Genomic DNA, 20,519 nt, shown 5'->3' with positions numbered 1-20,519 from the left:
TCTGACCTTTTTTTATAGCTGGACACTTTCTTTGTCAGGCTTCCTTAGTTTTTTTTTTTTTCCTTTCTGTTGGTGATTAATGATGGTAGGACTTCTATTGATTGCATAAGGCTTTGCTTGTGCTGGTTTCAGATGGCAGTGAATGGTGGGCAGATAACAGAAAATAATGGTCCACGTTGAGAGAGGGTTGTGTATGTGGTGTTATTTTTTTGCTGGATTGTTGGTTTTGTTTTTTTTTTTTTATTTATTTTTAATGTCAAGCCAGAGCAGGATGCTTGTGTAGCTTTTTCTTTTTTTTATTTCCCTCCTCCTGCCTCACACTTTGCCAAAGAGCATGAACCCAAGAGAGAAAACAAACAAACAACCAAACAAAAAAAATAGAGGGAAGGAGCAAGAAGCTACTTTATAGGAGGAAAACTGTGTTGTGGTACTGAAACCTGCATCACACAGCACAATACTGAGGAAACAGAACTTCAGTTTCACTTGCAATAGATGCAGTTCATTAAACTGCCTCTTCTAACTCCATGCACAGACAAACACACACAGTTAGTTTTCATTGTACTCATGCTAATTAGAGACTTAAAATGTCTTTTCCAAAATGCTGCACCATTTATTAAAGCTGCTTCCCTTACTGCAGCTGGCACACAGCAGAAAAAATCAAGTTACTTGGGATGCAGCTCTGATTTTGTGCACATGACTGTGGGTCCTGCTGAGATTCGGCTGTGAACAAGGGGGAGAATTTGGGTTCTGTTTCTTTATATTGGCTTTGCACACTGTAATTTGCCTGATGGGCTTGACTGACCTTCTCAATGCTATCTAAACTCTCAGGCTGGTTTGCAGTCTGTCTCCTTCTCTCGCCAATCCGTTTGCTTTCATCAAGTGCATCAGCTCTGCCCTAGTTCACATATACTCTGGTTTGCAAACTTGAGGGTTAAAAATAGTCACAGTAATAATAGTCAGAAGATTTGAAGCTAAATTTAGGAGCCTGAAGAGGATGTAAGAATAAAAAGTCAAGTCTGTGAAGATCGATGTCATCAGGAAAGATGTTTACATGGACGAAATAATTTGTAGCATAAACCACCTTAACTGCTGGAGATCCTTAACCCAGGGAAGCCTCATGCAGAGCAGCTGTTGTGTTCCACTCCTAAACCATGGTGGCTTTTTTTTTTTTTTTTTTAAGAATCAGACACAGGCACACACAAAAAAACCTAGATAATTTTCTTCTTTCCTGAGCAGTTGTATAAATAGATGCATAATGCACTAATTGCAATACTTATTTTGGATCTTGGAATTATCATTAATTGTCCAGATAGTTAAATGCAGCTTATTTTTATTTCATCTATGCTTCCCTGCCCTTGTTTTGAGCCCCAGAACTCCTTCAGCTATCTTCTTCCACCCTTCTGATTTATGCCCTCTTCCCTGGCTCTAGCAGAAGGTCTTTCTCTGATTTCTCCCATTTGACTTGTTGCATCTCCAGACTGAACCATTGCATGGTGCCAAGCTGAGAAGGACCAGCAGCCATGGCCTCCTCAATCCTTCCATTCTTTCATGCTGTCCTAACACTGATGTGTCCTTCATGTTGTCCCCTATTTCATCTCCAGATGTATGCCAGCAGCCTTGAGTGTTCTACTCTGCCTGTCTCTCATGAGAGCTGCGCCGGCAAAAAGCAGTATGCCATGAATCATGAGAGCTGGCAGTGCTGCATATATCTCTATGTTCAGGAGCAAGCAGAGGGTCAGCTCTTCAGGTGAGACCTCTAGGGCAACATTTTCTGCTTTCCCAGCTGCAAATCATGGCTTAATCTTCCTCCTTTGCCATTTGACCCATTTCCTTCAAAGGCTGATGCATGTTTCTCCTTGAACATCCTCTAACTTGGAAGATGGTTGGGGAGAAGCAAGTGAACATTTGGTATATTTATAGCCTTGGCTAGTAGGAAAACAGTGATGTTGGAAGGGGTGGAGTGTACCTTGAGCAAGTTTACTCCTGATGCAAAACTGGGAAGAGTGGCTGACACAACACAAGGCTGTGCTGCCTGAGACTCAGCAAGACCTGGACAGGCAGGAGAGTCAGGCAGAGGTGAACCTCATGAAGTTCAACAAGGGCAAGTGTAGGGTCCTGCATGTGGGGAGGAGTAACCCCCTGCACCAGTACTGGTTAGGGCTTGACCTGCTGGAAAGCAACTCTGCAGAGAATTATTTGGAAGCCCTGATGGACAGCAAGTTCAGCAACAGCCAGCAGAGTTCTCTTGTGGCCAAGAAGGCCCATGGTCCCCTGGGGTGCATGAAGAAGTGTGTGACCAGCAGGTCAAGGGAGGGAGGTTCTCCTCCCCCTCTACTCTGTCCTAGTGAGACCATGTCTGGAGTACTGTGTCCAGTTCTGGGCTTCCCAGTTGAAGATGCAGAAGGAACTAGTGGAGGGAGTCCAGCAGAGAGCTGTAAAGATGCTGAGATTGGAGCATCTCTCTGGGACGGAAAGGCTGATAGGCATGGTGCTGTTTAGCCTGGAGAAGAGCAGTCTGAGAGGGAAAATTTCTTGGTGCTGATCAGTATCTAAAGAGTGAGCATCAAGAGGATGGGGCCACAAACTGGAACACAGAAAGTTCCACCTAAACATAAGGGCAAATTTCTATCATTTGAGAATGCCAGAGCACTGGACCAGGCTGCCCAGGTTGGGGAGTCTCTTTCTCTGGAGACTTTCACCTGGACACAATCCTGTGCAACCTGCTCTGAGTGACTGCTTTAGCAAGGAGGTTGGAGCTAGAGAATCACCTGAAGTACCTTCCAGCCCCTACCGTTCTGTGACTGTGATACTGCACTAAGAAGTGTAGTAACCCTTAATGCTTTTTTGTGTGTGTCTTATGTGGACATTTGCACCCTAATGGACTGAAATGATCTTTTGGAGGCCAAATGGTTGTCCTCCTAGCTAGAAGCCTCACCAGCTTGCTGATGAGGTGGATGAGTCCATGCTCTTCAGCTTTTCTGAACTGACATAAAACAAGAAAGGGTTTTTTCCTCAGTTCATTTGATCATTTGTGTGTATTGTTTCCTTTTTCTTTTCCTATCTTACCCCTCTGTTTGATAAGTCAGAGGTGTAGCTTATAAAAAATAATTTCTTTTTTTTTTAAAAAGCTTGTTTTACAAAGGTTTTAATTCCTCTGGAATGCAGATTCATTCAAAGCAGAAAGAGATGTTAAAGTCATAATTTACTGAAAGAAGATTTTTTTTAAGTAAATCAGACAGAAGCTTTTAAGTGTCAGCATGTTTAATTAAGGGTAGGATTTAATAATATTTTACATGGTTTTGTTATCCTGCTTGTATAAGCTTAAATAGAAAAAAAAAAAGAGATTTCCATAAATATTTTGAAATGCCATTTTGATTCTGTTAATATGTTAAACCCTTCAAAGTAATACCTTCCCTATTCAACTCAAAGCAGTTGGATTAACTTTATCTATCCTCCTTTTATCACTGCTGGCATCAATTTCTGACATGAAAAAAACCTCCTAGGTTTGGAAGTTAAAATGGGTTGCCAGATTGCAACATTTGCATTTAACTGCATTATACACTTGCTGCATTAATAACTGTATTTATGTGACAGATCTTACCCTTAAGATTCCCAGAGCTCCAGATATGTGCCATCTCTGTGATAAATTACAAGAGCTGGTGATGAACTGCAAAACTCTCCAGTGATGATAAATTCATCTGCTTTTGACCACCTTCCCTGCTTAGAGAGGTCCTTGGAGTATCCCTTCACATGCCTGAACAGTTTCTAATGGTCACTGCAAATCAATCTGTCAGAGGAGTTTTGCTTTTCAATGTTTTCCTCCCAAATTGCCCTTGCCAGAGGTCTGAGGGGGCCAGAAACCTTGGCCCAGGCAAGCATCTTCCCACATTAAGAAAGCCTTTGGAAGCAGGTTGTGAAATTTAAGTCATGAAGTGGTAGAGCAATGATCAGTTTGTGGCAAGTGATGGATGCTCCAGGATATGCAAGCATGGGGTAAGGAAAGATGACATCTGGGGGATTACCAACTGTCTCTCCTTGAAGGTCTCTGTTACTGCTGCTTTTGAAATTTTTTCATGCTTTCATGTCTCACCTTGCACTTTCTGTTCTCTCCTCAATGTCATGCTCAGTCATGGAAACAAGACCGTGAGAACTCACTCACTGTTAGTATCTCTGCAGGTGAAAACTGGGTTGCATGGGAGCTCCAGCCTTCCCAGATACTCTTCTTCCTATCTCCAGTTTGCAGATCTGCCCATCAGCCTTAAGTCCATCTGGTTAAAACACAGTGGCTATGACATACATCTGCAGGGGAGCTGAGGAACAGGAGAAGTTGGTTACCACAGAGTGAGCACAGGTCTTTGCAGATTCGCTCCAAGAAAACAAGATCTGCAAGAATGCCCTCTGCTCTTTATGCCATTTAGACAGAGAGATGATTGCTGTCTTCTGTCAGTGATGAGATATTGTGAAAACAAGCCTTCTTCTCACCCCAGGCACCTCTTTTGGTTTGGTGCCTTGCTTGAAGAGTGTGTGCTCCCATTTTGGAAGCCAACTGCATCCTCCAGCAAACACTCTATTTGTAGCACTTCTAGAGTTGTAGCTGGATATTGTGTGTATAAAAAGACTCAGTCATGCTTCTCATAAATTTATTCTAAGATATTTATCTGGGAAATGCTGAACTCATGCTGATGTTCTCTTTTTTTTTTTTTTTTTTTTTTTTAATGAGCAGCAGCAGGATGAATAAATAAATAAAATAAACCACTCCCTCCCTTTTCATCTTTTGGACCACCATGATAACATCAGTACTCCTGCTAAGTTTTCAAAGGTGTTTCTGATCTTGGTCATTGAAAAATAGAGAATCACAGAACCATTAAGGTTGGAAAACACCTCTAAGGTCATTGAGTCCAACCATCAACCTACCACCACCATGCCTACTAAACCATGTCCTGAAGTGCCATATCGATGTGGTTTTTGAACACCTTCAAGGAGTGGTCACTCCACCACCTTCCTGGGCAGCCTGTTCCAATGCCTGACCACTCTTGCAGTGAAGAATTTCTTTCCTAATATCCAATCTGAAGCTCCTCTGGTGCAACTTGAGGCCATTTCCTCTTGTTCTGTCATTTGATGCTAGGGAGAACAGACCAATGCTGACCTCACTACAGCCTCCCTTCAGGTAGCTGCAGAGAGTTAGATGGTCTCCCCTCATCCTTCTCTTCTCCAGACTAAAAAATCCTAGTTCCCTCAGCTACTCCTCAGAAGACTCATTCTCCAGACCCTTCACTGGCTTTGTTTCCTTTCTTTGGACAGGCTCCAGCTCCTCAACATCTTTCTTGTAGTGAGAGCCCCAAACCTGAACCCAATTTTGAGGTGTGGCCTCAGGAGTAACATGTACAGGGGTACAATCACTTCCCTATGCCTTCTGTCCACGCTATTCCTGATACAGGCCAGGGTGCTTTTGGCCTTCTTGGCCACCTGATCACACACTGGCCTCATGTTCATCATGCTCTCAACCAGAACCCCCAGGTGCTTTCTGCTGGTCATCTTTCCAGCCATTCTTCCCCAGCCCTGCATCGTAATATGGAGTTGTGACCCAAGAGCAGGACCAGGCATTTGGCCTTGTTGACTCTCATGCATCTGACCTTGGCAATAGGCAGCTCTCCTCTCCTATTATTACCACAGGTATTATATTTTCAATTTTGGCTTTACTTCTTTTGCTCTTCTTCTGTGTTACAAATGAAATCTGATGTTTGCTTAGGTTAAAGATTGGCATTTCCAGTCAGCAGAGCAAACTTTATCCTCCCTCACCTTGAAAAACAAACCAACTTCAAATATTTTTCCTCTTTCCTCCCACAGAGTTAGAGATAAGTGAAAGACAACTTCTCATTCTGTTAGCATTGCCTGCAGAGGGCAAATAATTTTTTTTTATTTGGTTTGAAATCTCCATGGGCAGGAAATTTATCTAATGACTTGAGGTCCTGACTGGGATGACTTGCCTCTGGATTTGTAAGTACAAGTTTTGTAAACTGTTTCAGACCAAAACAGTCTTCCTGGAGGGGAAACAGGATGGCTGGGTGTTTATGGTACAAATTTTGTGCCCACAGTTATACATTCAGAGATGTGGTTCGTATTGATTGACTGGAGGGACTTGTGGCATGAAGTTTGTTTAATAATTCATGTGTGAAGGCATGGAGCGTGTGGTTGTCAGCTCTGAGCTTCCTTTCTGCTAGGGAGTCCTTCAGGGGTCTGACATGCAAATCCAGACATGCTGATGTTTATTGCAACCCTTCTGTTGGCTTTCTGTAAAGTCTTGTTTATTCCCTGTGTCCTACACTGGCCATAAAGCCAGGAGCAGCAGTCCCACCAAAGAGAATGACGTTTGTGGTGATCTGTGGCTTTGACTGATCCTTTCACTCATGTTTCTACAGGCTATCTGTGGAAGCAACTACAATCTTCTGAAAGGTTTTCTGGGTATTGAGGAAAAAAAAAAGAAAGATAAAAGCTAGAGTCCAACCTAAGAGAAGAGTACAAGGATCTGCTGAGGCATTGCTTGCTGGAGAAGTTACTCTGGCTTGCTAATTCTTTTGGTTTGTTTTGGTTTTGTTTGTAGAATCACAGAATTCTAGGGGTTGAAAGTGATCTCCAGAGATCATTTAGTCCAACTCCCCTGCAAAGCAGGACCACTTAAGGTGAGTCACACAGGAACACATCCAGGCAGGTTTTGCAGATCTCTAGAGAAGATCTTCACAACCACTCTGGGCAGCCTGTTCTGGGGCTCTGTCACCTTCACAGTAAAAAAAGTTTTTTCTCATGTTGAGATGGAATTTCCTGTGACTGAGTTTAAATCAGTCACCCCTCATCCTGTCACTGGGTATCACTGACAAGAGACTGACTCCAGCTTCTTTACAGCCACCCTCCAGATGTTTGTAGATGTTGAAAAGGTCCCCTCCCAGCCTTCTCTTCTCCAGACTAAATAGCCCCAGGTATCTCAATCTTTCCTCATAAGACTGATGCTACAGTCCCCTGCTTGTCTTTGTAACCCATGATCAGTCAGGACCATAATAAATCCTCTGTGCAGAGACATCATCCACCTTCTGGTACCTGAAAGGGCCTACCAGAAAGCTGGGGAGGGATGTTGACAAAGGTATGAAGCAACAGGACACGGGGCAATGGTTTTAAAATAGAGAAGGGGTGATCTAGACTGAGCATTAGGAAAAACTGTTTTACTATGAGTGAGAGTGGTGGAACACTGGAAAGATTGCCCAGGGAGGTGGTGGAGGCCCCATCACTGGAGACATTCAAGGTCAGGCTTAATGGGGCTCTGAGCAACCTGATCTAGTTGGGGATGCCCTTGCTTACTGCAGGGGGTTTGGACTAGATGACCTGTATAGGTCCCTTCCAACCCAGTGCATTCTATGATCTTCCCATTGCAGGAGGCACCAGCAGGGGTTAATCAAATCTTGGAGTTACTTATGTGAACAACGGATGTTTTGATCAAGCAAGGAGATGTTTTTTGGCAAGTAACACTTCCACAGAGCAGTAGTGGGAGATCAGAAGGACATTTCATAGAGAAATGGGTTCAAACACCTTTCCATACCTTGTTTGAAGTGGAGGTAGATAAGCCAGGTGAGGATGTCTTTTTGGGAAAACGTCTTGGAGGAAAAGAAGTAAACAATTCCAGAAGAGACCTAGAGAGAAGAGAAAAGAGGAGAGGAGAGGAGAGGAGAGGAGAGGAGAGGAGAGGAGAGGAGAGGAGAGGAGAGGAGAGGAGAGGAGAGGAGAGGAGAGGAGAGGAGAGGAGAGGAGAGGAGAGGAGAGGGGGGGAGGGAGGGGAGGGGAGGGGAGGGGAGAGGGGAGGGGAGGGGAGAGGAGAGGAGAGGAGAGGAGAGGAGAGGAGAGGAGAGGAGAGGAGAGGAGAGGAGAGGAGAGGAGAGGAGAGGAGAGGAGAGGAGAGGAGAGGAGAGGAGAGGAGAGGAGAGGAGAGGAGAGGAGAGGGGGGGAGGGGAGAGGTGAGGGGAGGGGAGGGGAGAGGAGAGGAGGGGAGGGGAGGGGAGAGGTGAGGGGAGGGGAGAGGAGAGGAGGGGAGGGGAGGGGAGGGAAGGGGAGGGGAGGGGAGAGGAGAGGAGGGGAAGGGAGGGGAGGGGAAGGGAGGGGAGGGGAGAGGTGAGGGGAGGGGAGAGGAGAGGAGGGAGAGGAGGGGAGGGGAGGGGAGGGGAGAGGAGAGGAGAGGAGAGGAGGGGAAGGGAGGGGAGGGGAAGGGAGGGGAGGGGAGAGGTGAGGGGAGGGGAGAGGAGAGGAGGGAGAGGAGGGGAGGGGAGGAGAGGAGGGGAGAGGAGAGGAGAGGAGAGGAGAGGAGAGGAGAGGAGAGGAGAGGAGAGGAGAGGAGAGGAGAGGAGAGGAGAGGAGAGGGGAGGGGAGGGGAGGGGAGGGGAGGGGGAGGGGAGGGGAGGGGAGAGGAGAGGAGAGGAGAGGAGAGGAGAGGAGAGGAGAGGAGAGGAGAGGAGAGGAGAGGAGAGGAGAGGAGAGGAGAGGAGAGGAGAGGAGAGGAGAGGAGAGGAGAGGAGAGGAGAGGAGAGGAGAGGAGAGGAGAGGAGAGGAGAGGAGAGGAGAGGAGAGGAGAGGAGAGGAGAGGAGAGGAGAGGAGAGGAGAGGACTGCTCTGAGAGAAATGATGATTTTAATACAGCACTGACTGGTTATTAGCACTGTCACAGCTTTTGGAATTTAGCACGTGACTGAGCAGATTTATTCCAGAAAATGCTTGTGATCAGCCATGGATCTGTGACCTCCTCTTGAGTAATGAAGCTGAAGGTTAAGTGTTTGACAAACATGTGTGTTTTATTCTGAGGAAAGTTAAACCTCAAGGAGATTATACATGTTTACCAGGACATCTTCTACTGCTGTCTCCTTGTATTCTCTCTGTTCACAAAACAGAGATGCAATTTGTACACAGAGAGCTTGCCTGCTTGCATCCTGTGATCTTCATGCATTCAGTCTTGCAGAATAATGAACAAGTGATGTCATGCTTCTTTCCTAGATTGCAGTGTCACAAAATGAGAATTTTCTTTCTAGATTTAAGATAATGAGGGGGGAAAAAAAAATCTTAGTTCTCCAGTACAAGTCTTCAGAGGTCAAACTAAATGAGGATGAATTTTCATCGTCCTTTAAAAGTTATTCTATGAATTTTAATGCAGTAAATAAATTCAGAACGTTTAGATTGTACATGTGATCCCCTGCACTTTGCACCAGTAAACAGTTAAATAGGGTTTGAGTGTTTTGAGTACCACCAGTGCTGAGCCACTTGGTCCCATGGCAACAACATCATAAAGAAAGGTTCAGACAAAGAAAGCAAACTTGTTAAAGTATTCAAAAGGTAGAGCACTGAATAAGTGATTTGTTTCAATGGTATTTCTCCTTTTCTTTCTCTCAAGCTGAAGTAAAGAGTAACCCTGTGTGCTAGAGTCTTGTCTGACACCCTGTTAGTTGGTGCTAAAATTATAATATCCTCCCATTTGGGTGAAAAATGGAGAAATCTATTGCCTTGATAGGAGGTGATTGTGCCTTGAGTCCAGTCTTGCTTCTTGGAGGTGAAACCAGGGACAAGGAGAAATACAAACACAGCAGGAGAAGAAGTAGCAGCAGCTTTTGTTTCTGGCCAAAAATAGCATGTAGCTGATTGTGCTCTCTATAGTAAACTTGTACCAACCCTGAGTCAAAATATTTCTAGATGCCTTTTTGAGCATGGCTTTATGTAGGGCTTCATAGGAAGCTGATTGAGATGACTAAGCAAAGATGTAGAAGGAAAGAGGTGATACAGGTTGCTGTAAGATTGATCAATACAAATGATGCTGCCTGCAGGATGGGGGAATCTAAATTAGTGTCACTGACTGAGGTGAATCTGTCCCTCATGGAAGGAAGGAGGTGACAGCAAAAAGACAGCCTTGCACTGCAGAAGTAGATGCTGCATCTTAAATACTGTGCTGGTTTTGAGCCCCTCACTACAAGAAAGATATTGAGGTGCTGGATTGTGTCCAGGGAAGAGCAATGAAGTTGATGAAGGGCCTGGAGAACAAGTCTGAAGGAACTGTTGCTTAGCCTAAAAATGAGACTCTCTCTCACTCCAAATACTGGAAAGGAGGAAGATTGGGGTTAGTCTCTTCTCAAGTAACAGCTGATAGGATGAGAGGAAATCACCACAGGTTGCCTCAGTGAAGGTTTAGATTGGACATTAGGAAAATATTCTTCATACAAAGGGTTGTCAAACACTAGAAGAGGGAAATGATAGAATCACCATCCCTAAAAGTATCCAAAAGATGCTTAGGGTCATGGTGTAGTGGTGGACTTGGCAGCACTGGGTTAATGGTTAGACTTGATGATCTTAAAGGTCTTTTCCTACTCAAATGATTTTATAATTATATGGTTCTATAATAGTGAAACAACTGAACAAAGCAGAAGTTTGGATTGTCATGACAGAGAGCAGTTCTGATGTGGGTCAGGGACTGCTAAAACTGTTGTCAGTGGATGAGCTCCCAAGAACTGAAAGGGTTTTTGAAATGGATGCTTTGAGGGCTCCCAGCCTCTGTGCAGGACTGCAGTGTTTTCCCCATGTGAAGCTCTAAGTGCACTTGTTTCCTTTCAGTGTAATTACCCAGTAACAAAGTCTGATGCTTGACATTTTTGTTGCATGTTTATGGTACTGCACATGATTGCAGTCGTGTTATTATACAGCAAGGTTAGAGATAAAACCATCTCAGATGGTTCAACTGGTGCTGATGGATCATTTCTGTATGTAGACCATTTAACCATCTGAGCTAGCAGATTGCAAATGGGATTTATTATGGGTTGGTATTAGCTGCTGAGATGTTTGAGAAGGTGGGCAAAACAGCTGAGTTATTTGCCAAAAAACAGGTTATAGCAGCAAGTTGACAGGAGATTTAGATTATAATGTTGATAAAGCTCCTCAGCCTCTCCTACTTGATTTGCATCTGGAGTAGAGGGAAATTCCAGCTATGTCACATTGTCTGAAGAACGTAAATGTGAGAGAGGGAGATTATTGAATTGCTGAGCATGGCAAATTCCCCCAAGCCCTGAAGAATAATGAATTTTAGCGATGCTGTACAGTTTATAAAGGTCAGTTTGCACTTCAATTGCAAATCTAGGTTTAAAGGCTGTAAAGGACAGAGGGAAAAAAAAGTAGTGATTTCCCTTTTTTCTTTTTTTTTTTCCTTTTTTATTTCCTCCCTTTTTTTTTTTTTTTCTTTTATAATTACCTCTTGGAATGCTGATAATATTTCAGACTCATTTATGAAAAGATTTCACAGTACTATAGCAACAGGCGTTTTAAAAGCCTCAGTAGGAATGCTGAAAATCTAGGTCCTGGTTTTATTTCTCCATTTTACAGATGAACAAAATAAGCCTTGTGAACTTTTAAGGCTTTACAGTGAATTGATCACAAAGTTGGGGAGCAATCTTGTATGAAAGGTTCAGTCAAATAGCAAATGAACTTTAATTAAAAAGAAGCCACACATTTTTTTTCCCCCTTCTTTTTCAATGATTTGTTTTGTTTTGTTTTGGGTTTTTTTACCCTTTTTTACCAGCATTATGGTTGTTAATCTTCTTTATTGAGTATGACTTCACAGCGTGCTGGGACCACAGGGTCTTTGCATCCTGGTTAAATCTAGAACTGACTGAGATGACAAGAGAAAAGGTTTCTGACGATGAGGAATTAACCAGAAAAAGGAAAAATAGTTTTATCCTGTATAGATAAGATTGAAATAGGGCAGGAAATATTAATTTTAAGCAGATGAGTAGATGACTGTGCCTTTTACCCAGGCACCCCCTTACTACAGATGGCAGCTGTCCCATAGCTCCATTTATGTCTCTTCTTCTTGTCTATGTTGGAGTGACCACACTGCTAACAAGCCATAAAAAAAGAAAAAGCTGAATTACAGGGTAAAGGTTACTACGTTCTGGAACCAGATCACACTAATTATGGCACTGAAAAGTGAGTTTAACTGGATCCAGCTAAATTACTACATTTTTCAGGCTGCTAGAAGGAGATTTTTTTTTTCCTCACACTAGCTGAGGAGCACTCTCCCTCCCTCGACACATGTGCTGCAGTCTATTTTATGTGTGTCTTCGTTCAGCTGATTATGCCCAAGAGATGGACAATTAAAAAAGCATCTGTTTTTATGGAAAGAGCTCTGCTGCCTCTGGCATTTTACATACTATAGTGGCTTTCTACATAGGGGAGGAGGATGAAGGAGGGAAAATGTGTTTATATGGAAAGAAAAAAAAAAAGAAAACATAAGAAGAAGAAAACTTGTTCTTCTAAAAGGCTGCTGGCTATGCTAATGCCTCCTGAGCTGTTTGGCTTTGCTTAAGTAGCAAAATGTTTGACAAATGGATTGACAACAGAATTGATGTGAAGCTGGAAGTGTGCTGCTGATGCTCATGGGATGGGCAATTGGATCGCAGGACTGGAAATGCTTCTGGGCATCAGACTGGGCATGTGTCACCTAACAAGGTTGTTGCAACAGACTCAGTCTCTGAGAAGAGTCAGGATGCATCCATTCAATGGATGGAGGGATGGATAGATGGATGGATGGATGGACGGATGGATCGATAGATGGATGAATGCTTTGGGTAGAGGTGATGCACTTAGGACTATGGATTTTCCCTATCTTGCCTTGTTGAAAATGACACAGGGCTCATTGCTATGGGAGGAGAGAGGAAACAAAATGTGTAGGGTAATATTTGTCACATATTTTCATGTATCCAAGGTGGGACTGGCACATGAGAGAGCTTAATGCCAGGAACAGGTCTCAGCTTTGTCCTTTCTCTTATGATGGAACTCTTCCTGCTGTAGTTTCTTCTGTGTAGGCAGCTGTGGGTTTTTGAATCACATCTCTTCCCAAATCTAAACTCACTTGCACATTGAGCCAGGAGAATCTGGGACATGGTATATGATGTTTTCTCCCAGTAATCCCAGTCATACTCATAGAACCATAGCCATTGCCTGAGAGAAAAAGGCTCCAAGTACACGTCATGCATGCTGTTTAGTGCTTGTTAGTCACAGCCAAGGAAATATCAGCTGTATTTCATCCTAATTTTTATGAAACCACAGGGGCCCAGTTCTTTCTTCTCAAGCAGTGTAAGCAACAAGCATTATATTAGCATTTGACTCTTTTTTTCCCCCCCAAGTATATAACTATACATAAATTATGTATCTAAGTGTATATATGTGTGTGTGTCTATGTACAATATGTAGGCACCCTTCCATAAATAGGTAAAACACTTTATTACATATATGTAACAATGAATTTTGGATTGTGTGTCCAAATGCCTTGTGTATTGGTGTGAGGAGTGTATGTCTGCCAGACCGACACATGAATTGAGGCATGGAAGGGGATGAAATGAAAAAAAAAATAGAAATTTGAGATTTCCATTTATCTAATTCCCCACTCAGCAGCTGTCATTTAAAGGACAGAGTTTTGTGGTCAGTGGAACATAGAACAGTGTCTGATCCTGTTGTAATAGTTGCTGCTGCCATGAGATTTCCTCCTTCTCTGTCTTGCAGCATACAGATAACATAAATAGATCACTTTGTGTGGGTAACCAGGATATATAGGCATAGAGTTATAAACCTGCTCTTCTCTTCAAATGTGGAACATTCATCAAATATTAAATATATTCGTTTTGGGATTTTTTTCTCATTCAACACTGCTGACCCTCTTTTTACCTTTGTTGTTCAGAAATGAGATGAGTACGTACAGTAGTCTTCTCTCACGTGTCAGCTGGCAAGATGATGGATAAAGAGGAGAAAAGAGATGCTTATGCTTGTCAGTGATGCTTATATCCTGCTAAAAGCAAAACATTATGTTTGCTTCTGAAGGTATTCCTTAATCCAGCTGCTAGATCCCAGAATGATTGTGCAGCTCTCAGAAAGCCAGTTGTCTGGATTTCCATTTCAAACTACATTTTCCCTAGATCGGTCCTAGTAGTTTTTCCAGTCTACCCATTCAAATAATATCCATAAAACCATCTATGCACCTGCTTCCCTCCCTGATTTCAGCAGGGCCTGCAAGATAATGCTGGGAATATTGTGTTTATGCAAGAGCCCCTGTGCCTGCTCTGCAAGTGGAGATGATTCCTGTGCAGATGCATGGTGTAACTGAAAAGTGCATCTTGGTGGCTTGCCTTTCTAGTTTCTTCATTATTTTGCAGGACTTGAGGTGAACAATTGCACTTGAGCAAAGTAATTCATTGCTGTGGAATTTCATGGAGTATAGTTCTGTTTAGAGATTTATTGCTCATGGGGAATTTTGTCCTGGACTATGTTCAATTTGATCTTTTTCCTAGATTTTGGGGGGGAATGGTCAAGATCAAGACAAAAATCTTTATTGGCTTAACCCTAACTTCTTACTTTTTAAACCATTAAGAAATTGTTCAGTGTTGATTAGGGTTAAAGAAAAATGCAATGAGTATAAAGTTGTGGTCCAAAGAGCTGTTTTTTCTGTGCAGGATGTTCTGAATAGTTCAGCAAACATGGTCCTTGCTGGGTTGTGACCAAAGGTGCTGCTTGTGCTTGTAGATTAACACCTGGTGGATTGCAAAGTGGCTGAATAATAGAGCACAAAGAGTCATGATGAATGGTGTGGGGTCTAGTTGAAGGTCGTGGCTAGTGGAGTTCCCCAGGATTCAGTACAGGGTTCAGTCTTGTTCAACATATTCATCCACAGCCTGGATGAAGGCACAGAGTGTACTCTCAGCAAGTTGACTAATGATGCAAAACTGGGAGGAGTGACTGACACCCCATCAGTCTGTGCTGCCATTCAGTGAGACCTGAACAGGCTGGAGAGTCAGGCAAAGGTGAACCTCCTGAAGTTCAACAACGGCAAGTGTAGAGTCCTGCCCAGGGGAGGATTAATGCCCTGTACCAGTACAGGTTAGTGGTTAGCCTGCTGAAAAGAAGCTCTGTGGAGAAGGACCTTGGAGTGCTGGTGAACAAGTTCACCATGAGCCATCAGTATGCCCTCGTGGCATAGAAAACTATTGGGTCTCCTGGGGTGTATTGAGAACAATGTGGTCATTAGGAGGTTCTCCTCTCCTTCTACTTCACAGGAGCTGCAAGATGCTGAGGGAACTGAAGCATCTCTCTGACAAGGAGAGACTGAGAGATCTGGGGCTGTCTAGCCTGGAGAAGAGCAGACTAAGAGGGAATCTTCTCAATGTTTTTATTGAGGATGGGGCTGGGCTCTTTCCAGTGGTGGAAATAGATAAGATAAGGGGCATCAGGTACAAACTGGAACACAGGAGGTTTCAGTTGAACTTAAGAAGAAACTTCTTTCTTATGAGGGTGCTGGAGCATTTGAGCAGACATCCCAGAGAGATGGTCGAGTCTCCTTCTCTGGAGCCTTTCAGAACATCCCTGGACATGATTCTGTGCAGCCTGCTCTGGGTGACCCTGCTTTAGGAGGGGATTTGCACTACCTTCTCTGGAGATCCCTTCCAACCCCTACCATTCTATGATTCTATAAGTAAGAGTATTTATGGTGTCAGGTGGAGCTCAGCAGGAGCCAGAATATACCCAAATAACATTAGAAGATAGGAATTTGCTCTTCTCATCCCCTGCAAAAAAAACAATGGGAAGAGAATGAGTGCAAACAGGCAAGCTTACCAGCTTATATGAGTATTGCCCTAGAAAGGAGACTGCACCTGATTTTTGCCCTGAGAGGCTCCACAGTTCCTGGTGTGACATTCCTCTCTGAGGTATCTCTGTAGAGACAGTGTCTTATGAACATTAGTATGAGCTGTTGAGCCTATCAAGAAAATGTGGTAGCTTAATAAATGATGATACAGGCAGCATTTTATTCATAAATGATAGTGGGAATGGAGGCACAGAGAAGGGAGTAGGAGCTGAAGGAGGCATTAAATCTGGCATTTGTAGAGTGGGAAAATCATCAGCGTGAGGGGGAGCTGGAACATGATGGACTGTTTATTGTGAGAGAGGAGAGATTTATGATGAGTGTGTGAACAGCTCACTGTTTTCCCCATTGCCTCCTGTTTTCATGGAGGAATAGAGTTTCTAGCTGAAATCAAAGTTTGCCTAAGCAAGAACAAAACACAGGTCAGAGCAACCAAGACAAATAAATAATGTAAAGGAAAGAACCTCATATTATATTTTAAACCACCCTTGGCACAGTGTAAGATGATTGTAAAATTGCAAAGATGCCTAGAAAACACAAACTCTGAATAATTCCTGGGTGAAGTGGGAAACAGGATTGACTTCAAAAGAGTGCTCTACATACTAAAGTTGAATAAAATACAGAAAGCTGATTCCATCCTTTGATATGTACCCACAAGCATTCATGTTTGCTTTCTCCATGCCTTTCTTCTTTCCCTCATCAATTGGCTGAACAGAAGTTGATTCCTTTCTTAGAATCATAGAATGACTTGAATTGGAAGGGACCTTAAAGATCATCTAGTTCCAACCCCACTGCCATAGGCCAGGGCTACTTCCCACTAAACTAGGTTGCTCAGAGGTTTATCTTCATGAACTTCCTTTCCTCATGCCAATACAACAGCATAGCTCTTATAGCCCAGTGCTTTCTACCTTGGTGGATGTAGCAGATCTATGCTCTGCTCTACCTGCCTTATTATTTGTATTCTTTGCATCTTTATTTATTACAGTTGTGAATTTGCACCCTTTTTAATGCTTTGCAAACCCAAAATTTAATATAGTCACATCTTAAGGATTTCTTAATTAAATGCTGTTTTCATAAGTACATTAGTTCACTATCACCACTGATGACTAGTTTGTTCACTTAAGTAAAACTTTCAGCTCACAGAGTAATAGAATTGTTTTGGTTGGAAAAGACCTTTAAGTCCTAGCACTGCCAAGTCACCACTAAACCATGTCCCTCAGCACTGTATGTCTTTTAAATGCCTCCAGGGATAGTCACTCCACCACTTCCCTGGGCAGCCTGATCCAGGGCTTGACAAGCATTTTGGTGAACGTTTCTTTCCTGATGTCCAACTTAAGCTTCCCTTGCCACAGCTTGAGGCCATATCCTCTTGTCCTATCACTTGTTACTAGGGAGACCAGCACCCACCTTGCTCCAATCTCCTTTCAGGTAGTTGCAGAGAGTGAGAGGCGCAGCCTCCTTTTATCCAGACTGAGACACTCAGTTCCCTCAGCTAGATCCTTCACCAGCTTCACTGCCTTTCCTTGGCCACTGATCAAACCCTGTCCATATAGGTAGGTGTCTGCTCACTTTTTGTGGTTTATAGAGGTGTTCATATAGATTACCAGGGTGGTTCTGTTTTTAAAGGGGTGCTGCTCAGTTTCCAAACGTTCAGAGGGCTTGGTAAAGATCTATGCTGTTGTAATCAGTTACATTTTTCCTTCAGCTGTGGGCTAGAGTTTTTTTGTAGGGTTTTTTTTCAGGTCTGGAGTAATTTTTAATCCAATTTATTTGTCATAACTGTGATTACTCAATATGTGAAACAACAGTGAACAGATTATTTTTAATCAAATTTTAATCATTTCCCCTTCTTTAGTTGTTTTGTGGTGTTAACAAATGGCTGCAGAGTCTGAGCTGTGTGGACTGCAGAACATTTAACTACTGTCTTTTGAAATCCAGACTGGTGAGAATAAGAATAGAAAAACAAAGAAAGAAAGAAACAAAACAACCATGCAATCCTTTCTGTTTACCTACAAAGCCTGCAGACCGGCCTCAAGGCCATCCCAACCCTCATTTTATTCAGGAGAGAAGTGTTCATTAAAAAAAAAAAAAAAACCAAAAAAACACAGAATGGTAGGGGCTGGAAGGCATTTCTGGAGATCATCTAGTCTAACCCCACACCTAAAGCAGGGTCACCCAGAGCAGACTGCACATGAATGTGTCCAGTTGCGTTTGGAATCTTTCCAGAACGAGAGACTCCTCAGCCTCTCTGGGTAGCCTGCTCCAGGGCTCCATCACCCATATAAGAAAAGTTTTTCCTTAAGTTTAGGTGGAACTTCCTGTGTGCCAGCTTGTGCCTGCTGCCCTTGTCCTATCACTGACCACCACTGAAAAGAGTCTGGCTGTCCTCTTGACCCCTGTCCTTTAGATATTGATAAGCATTGAGAAGATCCCCTCTCACTCTGCTCTTCTGCAGACTAAACACCTCCAGGTCACCAGCCTTTCCTTCTCACAGAGACATGCTCCAGTTGCCTAAGCATTTTTGTAGCCTCTGGTGGACTATTTCCAGTAGTTCCCTGTCTCTCTCCGAATGGAGAGCCCAGAACTGGACACAATATTCCAGATGTGCCCTCACTAGGGCAGAGTACATGGGGAGAAGAACCTCTCTTGACCTAGTGATCACACTCTTCTTTAATGCACCCCAGGAAACCATTGGCCTTCTTGTCTGTGATGACACACACTGCTGGCTCTTGGTGAGGTTGTTTCCACCACAGGTTCTTCTCTGTGAAGCTGCTTTCCAGCCATTGACTCTCCAAGCACCTCTCTAAGGGGACAACAGGAATAAATGGCTAAAAGAGCACACCTGAGACTCACTGCCTGTTCCTCTGCTCATTCTCAGCCTCTAGAATTGAGCTCTTGGCCTTCTGAGCAGAAAGTGTTACCGAGCTTTCAGAAGTGTTGTTCCAGGTCAGCTAAGAAGTGCTCCTTTTCCTCTCTTCTATCAGACTTTGCATGGACAGAGGTGCCACAGGGGGGAGTTGGGTGTGTGTTGCTGTCTGCTCCAGCAGCAGTGTTCCTGCTCATTGTGGCAATCAGGGGATGCCTGTTTTAAACACGCTAAAAAAGGCCTGCTGGCATTTATTTGCTTGTTTATTTTGGGACTTTATTCAGCTGTTTGCTTTGATAAATTACCTGACTAGTTTTAAACTGTGCAGAGCAAAAAGCCTGTATGGCTGCAGTCCCTCTGGGACAAGAACAACCCATCATAAAATTATAGAATCATCAAGGCTGGCAAAAGACCTCTAAGCTCATCAATTCCAGCTGTCAACCCAACACCCCTATTCCCACTAAACCGTGTCCTGAAGAGCCATGTCTACACACTTTGTGAACACCTCCAAGGATGGTGACTCCACCATTTCCCTGGATAGCCTGTTCCAATGCCTGACCACTATTATTGACAAATAGTTTGTTGTGTCAATGTATATTAAAAAGGAAAACAAAACAAACAAACAAAAAAGAAGCAAATCCAAACAACACCACACAAACCAACCAACCACCAAAACCATTTAAATTGAGATAAATTAGCCTGGCAAGCAATATTCTGTAAAAATGGATTGGACCTACCCTTCATCTTGGGCTGGGCTTAAATTTGGTCTTTCACTTGTGTCTTTGGTTAAAGCCAATGTTTTGAGGTGAAATATTACAAGTGAAGCTCCAAGCCTAAAATAATTTGTTGCAGCCTGAGCATTTTGTTTTGGCACATACCTAAATTTCTCTCTCTCCTGCCTTCACTGGGGTGATGTCCAAGCTCCTGGTATTTATTAAGGTTTTAGTCAGCAGTCCTCTGAATATCAAAACAAGGTCTGTAAGACTCCCACAGTGTTTGCTTCATTGGGACAACAGCTGTGCTAGAAATAGTTGTAATGGTAATAAGAATGAGAAAGATTGCTGGGAGGTGTTTTAGTCACTGTCAAAATTGGTATTTCACTTTCAAAACAGGGTTGTGTCTCTCAGCTCACCACTGCAGTGAGCAGTAGTCCAAGGACTGAAGGATGTAGCAGAATACATGGAGCTCAGCAATTTGCACAGCACAATGTCCCTAGCATCCTCCAGTGACTACAACCTTGCAACAGCACACACCATGGTGCATTTTGGTGCTCTCTCAAACCTTGCTGAGGCAAAAGAGAGCATACCATTTATTTGGAGCCATGGTTTTATTGTTAGGCTAGTTAATGTTTTCTAAGTCTGATTGTCCAAGTTACCTAGTCATTGCAGATGGCTTAATTAAAAAAACAATTATAATCATTACTACCAGTGCTTTTGTCTTGTTGGTTCACAGTTGTTCAGGTTTTCTATGCTATTTTCTTTCTCTAAAGTTGTCTTTCCCTGGTTCTTATGAACCACTGCTGTCATACCTTTTGATCATAGAGTCATAAGATCATAGAATCATTTAGTTTGGAAAAGACCTGTAAGATCATCAAGTCCAACCATCAACCTAAAACAACTGTGGCCTTTAAAGCATGTCCCAAAATGCCATGTCTAAATGCTTTTTTAAACACCTTCATGACCACCACCCTGGGCAGCCTGTTCCAATGCCTGACCACTCCTTAAGTAAAGAAATTTTTCTTCATATGTAACCTTAACCTCCCTTGGTGCAACTTGAGGCCATTTCCTGTAATTCCATCACTTGGTACAAGGGAGAAGAGACCAACACCCACCTCACTCCAACCTCCTTTCAGGCAGTGAGGTCTCCCCTCAGCTTCCTTTTTTCCAGACTAAAGAACCCCATTTCTCTCAGCCACTCCTCACAAGACCTGTTCTTCACACCATTCACCAGCTTTGT

At 43.2% G+C, this 20,519-nt stretch overlaps 1 protein-coding gene across 1 annotated transcript in view; it reads left to right on the top strand.

Moving 5' to 3' along the window:
• The window catches only part of TSNARE1 (t-SNARE domain containing 1), a 204,374-nt gene that overhangs the window by 72,940 nt on the left and 110,915 nt on the right, over positions 1-20,519 (top strand). The window lies entirely within an intron of this gene.

This window comes from Indicator indicator, chromosome 12 (assembly GCF_027791375.1).
Source record: "Indicator indicator isolate 239-I01 chromosome 12, UM_Iind_1.1, whole genome shotgun sequence".
Lineage (NCBI taxonomy): Eukaryota > Metazoa > Chordata > Aves > Piciformes > Indicatoridae > Indicator > Indicator indicator.
This window is presented reverse-complemented; position numbering and strand designations above follow the sequence as displayed.